The sequence below is a fragment of the Alnus glutinosa genome, chromosome 3, assembly GCF_958979055.1.
Source record: "Alnus glutinosa chromosome 3, dhAlnGlut1.1, whole genome shotgun sequence".
Taxonomy (NCBI): domain Eukaryota; kingdom Viridiplantae; phylum Streptophyta; class Magnoliopsida; order Fagales; family Betulaceae; genus Alnus; species Alnus glutinosa.
The window spans coordinates 19631100-19640179 of NC_084888.1; positions in this window are offsets into that span (position 1 = coordinate 19631100).

Sequence of the window (9080 nt, forward strand, 5' to 3'; positions counted from 1 at the left end):
GGAACCAAAATCTTAGGCATGGGAGACATCACCTACTAGGTGAGTCCACTCCCCCTCAAGGGGTGAATGGTCTCATCCTTCTTGACCCATACCTGCTTAACCCGTGGAGATGGTTTGCAGGTCATGTCCATGTTAGCCATACTCCTTAGCATACCTTGTACGGGACATGGGCCGTCCCGACGGTGAGGCACTGTCGTCCGGACGGTGGACATGGGCCGTCCGGACGGACAACTGTGGGACCAGAATTTTGAGATTCTCGCTGAAAATCTTTCCTGTTTGAGAGCCGCTTCCGGACAGAGAGGCACTGTCGTCTGGATGGTCGCACGTCCGCTGCAAGTAATTTTCATATAAGGCCTCGCGCGTCCGAACCATGGGGGATGGCCGTCCGAACGGTTGATCTTATACATGCAATTTCCATATCTGTTGAACGCGCGTCCGGACCATGGCAGACTAACGTCAGGACGGTTGAGTTTGAATTGTGAACTTGCCGTAAGGAGTAGCGCGTCCGGACGGGAATCCACGTCGTCCGAACGGTTGCAGCAATCTTCCCTTATTTGAACTTGGAAAGAAATCTGAAGCTAGTCGATCACTGAGAGTCGTCCGAATGGGCTGCTGAGACATCCGGACAGATGCAAGCTGGAACAGAAGCTTCTCGATACAAAAGAGGGTCTGGCCGAAAATCCACGTTGTCCGAACGGATGATGCTTTGGTCTGCCGGGCGTCCTGACGGTATGGCATGTCGTCCGGACGGCTGGAACTATGGACAGATGAGCGTCCAGACGGGATGGCACGTCGTCCGGACGGCTGGCAGGAAACCGAAATCTCTGACTTGCAAACAGTGCCGAATCTTCTGGAAGCACTTCCGAATAGCGGAATCCCTGTTCAAAAGCATCATTACAATGAAGTGATTTTGTCCAACAGAATGTACCCAACACTAAAATAAACACTTACAAGCCCATAGGATAAAATAAACACTTTGTTTATTTTACCACACTAATTAGGCTTATTTTTATTTAATCCTAAACACCCATTAATAATATTCTACCATTTTCTGTTCACTTTTCTAAATTAAATCCTCAAGTGTGATTTTTCCACACTAAGTGGGCTTACATTAATTTACTTCCTTATAAACTCATTAAAAAATGTTAGTATTATTGGCCTCTTTCTGTTTGGACAAAATCACTTGTATGTAAAAGATGCTGTTTCACAAGGAATTCCGCTATTCAGAAGAGTTTCAGAAGATTCTGCCTGCAAGTCAGAAAATCTCCAGTTCCCTGTCAGTCGTCCGGACGATCGTACCATCCCTTCCGGATGCCCATCTGTCCATTGTTCCATCCGTCCGGACGACATACCATACCATTCGGACACCCGACAGACCAAGCATGATCCATCCGAAGGACGTATATTCCCGTCTGGACCTTCACTATTTCGAGAAGCTACTGTTCCAGCTTGCATCCGTCCGGACGTATCAGCAGCCTGTCCGGACGCCTCTCAGTGATTGATCAGCTTCAGATTCTTTCCAAGTTCAATTTAAGGGAAGATTGCTTCAACCGTCTGGACGACGTAGATTCCCGTCCGGATGCGTTCATACATAAGGCAAGAATCGCAATTCAAATATCATCGTCCGGACGACAGTAAGCCTTGGTCCGGACGCGCGTTCAACAATTAAGGAAATTGCCTATTCGACTTCAACCGTTCGGACGACTGCCTATCATGGTCCGGACGCGCGCATAACAGATATGGAAATTGCGTGTTGAAGATCAGCAGTCTGGACGCTCATCCCCCATGGTTCGGATGCGTGAAGCCTTATAAGGAAATTACTTGCAACAGACGTGCAACCGTCAGGACGACAGTGTCTCACCATCCGGACGCGGCTCTTAAACAAGAAAGATTTCTCAGCAAAATTTTCAAAAAAATCTGTCGCACAGTAGTCTGTCCAGACGGCTCATGTCCACCGTCCAGACGGCACAGGCATATATCACTGCAGTCGCCCATTCTTTTCCTCAGCCTATAAATAGAGGCCCCTAGACATTGAGAACTGCAAGAATACAGTATTGAATTTGTCAGTATTTTGGCCTCATTCTGTGTTTGGACAAAATCACTTAAGTGTAAAGATTCTGTAAATAGGGATTCAACTATTCAGAGTCTGCAAGTCAGAAGAATTCAAGTTCCCTGTCAGCCGTCCGGACGATCGAACCATCCCGTCCGAACACCCATCTGTCCACTGTGCCATCTGTCCGGACGACGTGTCTACCGTCCGGACCTCCAAGATAGATCAGCATCATCCGTCCGGATGAAGTGTTCATTCCGTCCGGACCCCATACTGCATCGAGAAGTTTCTGTGCCAGCTTGCATCCGTCCGGACGTTTCAGCAACACGTCCGGACGCCTCCCAGTACTCGATCAGTTTCTGATTTCTTTCCAAGTTCCAAGAAAGGGAAGATCAATCAACCGTCCGGATGATGTGGTATCCTGTCCGGACGAACGTCTCCTTAAGGCAAGAATCGCAATTCAAATATCACCGTCTGGACGTCTGACAGCTATGGTCCGGACGCGCGTTCATCAAAGAAGGAAATTGCCGGTTCAACTTCAACCGTCCGGATGACTGCTCCTCATGGTCCGGACGCGCGCAATGCAGATATGGAAATTGCGTGTTGAAGAATAGTCGTCCGGACGCTCATCCCCCATTGTTCGGACGCTCGAAAGCCTTATAAGGAAATTACTTGCAGCGGACGTGCGACCGTCCAGATGATGTGCCATCCCGTTCGGACGAAGCTCTTAAACAGGAAAGATTTCCCCGCGAAATTTTTGGAAAATCTTGTCGCACAGTTGTCCGTCCGGACGGCCCATGTCCACCATCCGAACGGCGCCCAGGTATATTTTGCCTGACGCTCATTTGAGCCCCCAGCCTATAAATAGAGGCCCCTGAGCATTGAGAACTGCAAGAATTCGATGTGAATTCCATTAGACCTCAAAGAAGTCATCAATCCCTCTGAAGCAATTTTACAAGTGTGATGTGCTATAAACCGAAGTCTATCTTAGAGGTCAGCTCTAAGATAAAGGATTCCATTGAAGACCCCTTCAGGTAGGAGAACCTGGTTGGGAAGCGTTCGTGTTGGGTTACACGTCAGAGATCAAGGTACGACCACTGCATCGGTACATGTGAGTGTTACTATCTTGTATCTAGCTTTGTCTTCTGAATAGTGAAATTCCTGGGTTTGGTTGCCCCAGAGTGGTTTTTCTCTTGATTGAGTTTCCACTTCGTCAACAAAATCTATGTGTCATTTATTTTTCGCTGTGTTTTAATTTTTGTTGACACTTATGCACACACTTTATTTTTAGAAGTCAATTTCGTTTTTCAATTGGTATCAGAGCTTGGTACACTCTGAGAAGATTAATTTCTTGAGTGTTATTATATTTGACTTCTATATTTTGATATGTCTCAAACTCTTAATTCTGTTCCTACCTTCGATAGTACGAACTATGGCTATTGGAAGGCTCGGATGCGATTCTTTTTAAAATCTATTGACTGTTGGAGTATTGTTGAAACTAGTTGGACTAAACCAGTGGATACAACTCTCGAAACAGTCCCTTTGAAAAATGCCCGATTTTCCAATGATAAAGCTCTCCATGCTCTGTGCCAAGCACTTTCTCCTTCTGAATTCGCCAAAATTTCAAACTGCGAATTAACCAAACAAGCATGGCAAATCTTCGAAACAACATATGAAGGCACGAAACTTGTTAAATCTGTCAAACTTCAAATGTTGATTTCAAGATTTGAAGAAATTAAGATGTTGGAAGAAGAGACCTTTGGGGAGTTTTACTCCAAGATGAGTGGCCTGAGGAACTCCATGGTGAGTCTTGGGAAACCTATCTCGGATGTAAAACTCATCCGAAAAATTCTCAGATCTTTGCCTGAGCGTTTCAGGATCAAGGTAACGACAATCGAGGAAAGCAAGGATCTTGAAGAGATGAAGATTGAAGAGCTAGTGGGATCTCTTCAAACATATGAGCTGTCTCTGCCCTGGTCAAGAAGTTAAAGACCATTGCCCTAAAGGCTTCCAAGAAGAAGGTAGAAGCCTCCTCTGAAGATGACTCTGAGGATGAAGACAAAGCTATGGCTATGTTAGCCAAAAATTTCAGAAGACTGATGAAAGATGATAGGTTCAAGAAGAAGTTTTCTGATAAAATAAAGAAACCCATCAGAGAAGCTGAACCAGAGGAAGAGGAGAAGAAAGATCCCAGACGTCCCCAATGTTTTGAATGCTCAGGCTTTGGGCATATCCGGGCCGATTGTGGGAATCTCAAAAAGGGCAAGGGGAAGGCATACAATGTGACTCTCAGTGATGAGTCAGAAGAAGAAGCTCCAGAGTCTGAAAAATTTATGGCTTTTGTAGCCCCACATGTTGAAGAAGAAGACTCATATTACTTGGAGCATAGTGAAAATGAGGAAGAGCTCGAGGCCTACAAGACACTCTACAAAGAGTTTGAGAAGTTGAGGGAAGGCCGAAAGCAGCACCTGAATGATCTGAACAGTTTGCAAACCAAGAAGAGTTCATTGCTGCTCAAAGTACAAGAGCTCGAGGAAAAGCTACTAGAGACACAGCTCCAGCTAGAGAGAGTCACTAATGAGAAGTTGATTCGTATGCTGTCCATCCAGAAGAGCCCAAATGACAAGACTGGTCTTGGGTATGTAGCTTCCTCTTCTGATGTTCCTTCTTCCTCAAAGACTGTATTTGTGAAGCCTACAGTCCCAGAGCTTCCTCTCGCTGTTGAAGATAAACAGAAGGAAAAGGTCAATGATGATGTTCCAGGCACTCAGCAGCCTCATTCCATCAGAAGACCTCCTATTTGCCATCACTGCGGTCTCAGTAGGCATGTTCGGCCTCAGTACTCCCTCTTGAAAGCTCAAAAGGCCAAAGCCAAGAAAGAAGCGCCCAAACAAGCTCATTATGGCGCTAGACCTGCGGCTCAGCATCAGACTCCTTGGCATCAGGCATCCTATCAAGTACCATGGGGACAAGCATCAAGGCATCAGTATCAAGCCCCTTGGTCTCATGCTCCTCAGCATCAATGGCCTTAGCAGCGGTTTGTACCAGCCAATCACAATGGCACCTACAAGAGCAAACCCAAGCAAGTGAGAAGGCCTCAGAAGATGCAATACTCCAGTGAGCCACCTATCTGGATGCAGAATATGATGGAGTGGATGATGCAGTCTTGCCAGCAACCACCCACTGGAAGGCAGATTGAGAAGGACAGTTACCCCATGAGGGGGAACCGACACACCTAGCAGGTTAGGGTGTTTATGCCTAGGATTTGGTTCCTAATCCTATGGCATCAGGTTAGATTGCTTATTTTACTTGATATATCTTTATATGCAATCTAGGAACCAGGTATGTTTGCCCCCTATGTCTCTTGAGAGAATTTTGTAGGTATCTATTGGGGAAGACAGAAAAAGCAGGTCGAGCGACTGTTTTTCTGTGTTGGCATCATCGAGCATACAACAGGTGTGATCTTACCTTTGCATATGATGTCATTTCCATATTTCATGTTTTGTTTGTTTTAAATAAATAAATCAAAAAATAAAAATAAAAAAAAAAATTTTGGGGAGAATTTGCAGGATTTTTTTTTCTTGGCTGCTTAGATATTGTATGTATTTTTACATGATATCTCAATTCTGTGAGCATTAATTTACTTTGCTTAGATATATTTGAGAGTTTATGACTATTTTGGCCAAGTTATTTATTTTTTTTTTTTTTCTGGTTGTGCAAAAGTAGAATAGCTCCTTTCCTCATGCGATGAAAAAGTGCACTATCTGAGACTCCCTAAAAGTACATCTTTCCTTCTCTGACTATTTGCTTCTAAAATTTCTGAATAAGAGAAGAGGTTTGTGATAAGATGGTCAAATTGACCACAGGCTAGTTGAACCTAGGATCTAAAAACTCTTTCATTTCCTCTATTTTGTGCTTTAAAATTATCTATTCACTGCTTCTGTACTGAATGTGCAATATGCCTTGCCCTCTACGAGCAAGTAAAAATTTTATCTTGTCCTTCATGATACAAGTAAAACAATTTGGTGCTGTATTTCAGAGGGAGTGTATCAGATGAGGATGGCTAGGCCCTAGTAAAAGTAAGGTTTGACTTTTGGCTAATCTGTCACGGATTCTCTCTCTTCTTTAGGAAATCTGGTTGCTCTTGTCATGATTTTTCAAACCTTGTGGGTTCAGTCTTCACACACACACGAGTTGAGTTGCCTATTTGAATTTTCTTTGATCAGGAAAATTATTTGTGCTAATTGAAATCTGAACTCTCATTTATATCTCTGTTTAGATTTTGAGATGCTCTCTGATTGTGTTATCAGTTGATTATATATGCGTGTTCTGACATTGACTTGAGGAAATTTGATCTCTGTAAATTTTTCTCAGTTTTTCTGGTGTTTCAGTGTGGAGCGTCCGGACGGTCTCCATTGACGTCCAGACGGATTAATGGTCCGGACAGCACTCTCTTGGAGTCCGGACGGGGATGGAGCCCAATCGTCCGGACAGGACCTGATTGAGTCCGGACGTTGCGGTAACCACCGGGCGGACGGTTAGTTAAACCGTCCGGACGCGCACGACCTGTCCGCATGTTCCCAATCCAGCGCGCGTCCGGACGACGTAAATGCACCGTCCGGACGGGGACCCCACAGTGTCTATAAATACCCCTGCTCGCCGCATTCTCTTCATACCCCACAAAATCTGTACTTTTGGCTGTGTGTGAGTTATTTGTCTTGAAGATTTTTGGCTTTGTGCATATTCCTCTCATATTTCAGGTACTTTTCTAGTCTTTTTCTCTTCAGTTTTTTTTTTTAAACTGTTAGAATGTTATTTTTTTTGGAATATGGGATGCATATTGCTGCCATGTTGAAATTCCTTGGACTAAATTGTGATATTACTCTGTATTGATTTTTACACAAGTCCTTTTTACTGCTGTTATTCTGCCAAATTTTTGTTATCCTAACAAGAATATTTTTGGAATATTTGTTTTGGCAAAATTCTTGTTGGATCTTTTGCAGAATCTTGTCTGCCGACAGTCCACCCCACAGGGTCTGTCAGAGGCTTGTGGAAGATAGGGCTGCAATTCAGGCCAATATGCAAGTGTCTATGTCCACCATGCAGCAGACCATCACTTCCATGCAGCTATAAGTGCACTCCATCAACAAGCGTGTGGAGCAGAACCAGCTGGACCTCAAGGAGTGCCTGAAGTATCATCATCCCAGCAGTAGTGATGATGAGGCTGATGCAGACGGGACTTTAACTCTGCCTGAGGATGTTTGATTCCCTCTTGTTTTGTTGTCTTTTGTTATTTTGGAACATTTTATTACTTTTCTGTTGTTATAACACTTGGATTTATATTACTCTATTTCGTGGGTCCTTCTAAGACCGTTAGGCGGAGTAATTTTTATTTCAGTTGGTTATTTTATTACTCTGTTTTACCCTTTGTCCCTTTGTGACAAAAAGGGGGAGTAATTTTTATTTTGGTCCGGGAATGTATTTCCAAACCGGTAAAGTGAATTTTGTTCCAGAATGGCCAAAGGAGGAGTTTGTTAGTATTTTGGCCTCATTCTATGTTGTAACGATGCTGTAAATAGGGATTCCATTATTCAGAGTCTGCAAGTCAGAAGAATTCAAGTTCCCTGTCAGCCGTCCGGACGATCGAGCAATCCCGTCCGGACGCCCATCTGTCCACGGTGCCATCCGTCTGAACGACGTGTCTACCGTCCGAACCTCCAAGACAAATTAGTATCATCCATTTGGACGAAGTGTTCATTCCGTCCGGACCCCATACTGTATCGAGAAGTTTCTGTGCCAGCTTGCATCCGTCCGGACGTTTTAGCAACACGTCCGGGCGCCTCCCAGCACTCGATCAGTTTCTGATTTCTTTCCAAGTTCCAAGAAAGGGAAGATCAATCAACCATCCGGACGCGTGTCTCCTTAAGGCAAGAATCGCAATTCAAATATCACCGTCCAGACGTCTGACAGCTATGGTCCGGACGCGCGTTCATCAAAGAAGAAAATTGCCGATTCGACTTCAACTGTCCGAACGACTGCTCCTCATGGTCCGAACGCGCGCATTGTAGATATGGAAATTGAGTGTTGAAGAATAGCCGTCCGGACGCTCGAAAGCCTTATAAGGAAATTACTTGCAGCGGACGTGCGACCGTCCGGACGATGTGCCATCCCGTTCGGACGAAGCTCTTAAACAGGAAAGATTTCCCCACAAAATTTTTGAAAAATCTTGTCTCACAGTTGTCCGTCCGGACGGGTCCACCATCCGGAGGGCGCCCAGGTATATTTTGCCTGACGCTCATTTGAGCCCCCAGCCTATAAATAGAGGCCCCTGGGCATTGAGAACTGCAAGAATTCAGTGCGAATTCCATTAGAGCTCAGAGAAGTCATCAATCCCGCTGAAGCCATTTTATAAGTGTGCTGTGCTATAAACCGAAGTCTATCTTAGAAGTTAGCTCTAAGATAAATGATTCCATTAAAGACCCCTTCAGGTAGGAGAACCTGGTTGGGAAGCGTTTGTGTTGGGTTACACGTCAGAGATCAAGGTACGACCACGGCATCGGGTATATGAGAGTGTTATTATCTTGTATCTAGTTTTGTCTTTTGAATAGTGGATATCCTGGGTTTGGCTGCCCCGAAGTGGTTTTTCTCTTAATCGAGTTTCCACTTCGTTAACAAAAATCCTTGTGTCATTTATTTTTCGCATAGTTATTTTTGTTGACACTTTGTGCACACACTTGCTATTTATTTTAGAAGTCAAATTTCATTTTTCAAATGGTATCAAAGCTTGGTACACTCTGTTGAGATTTATTTCTTGATTGTTATTACTTTTGACTTCTATATTTTGATATGTCTCAAACTCTTAATTTTGTTCCTGCCTTTGATGGTACGAACTATGGCTTTTGGAAGGCACGTATGCGTTTCTTTCTGAAATCTATTGACTGTTGGAGTATTGTTGAAACTGGTTGGACTAAACCAGAGGATGCAGCACTCGAACTAGTCCCTCAGAAAAACGCACATCTTTCAAATGACA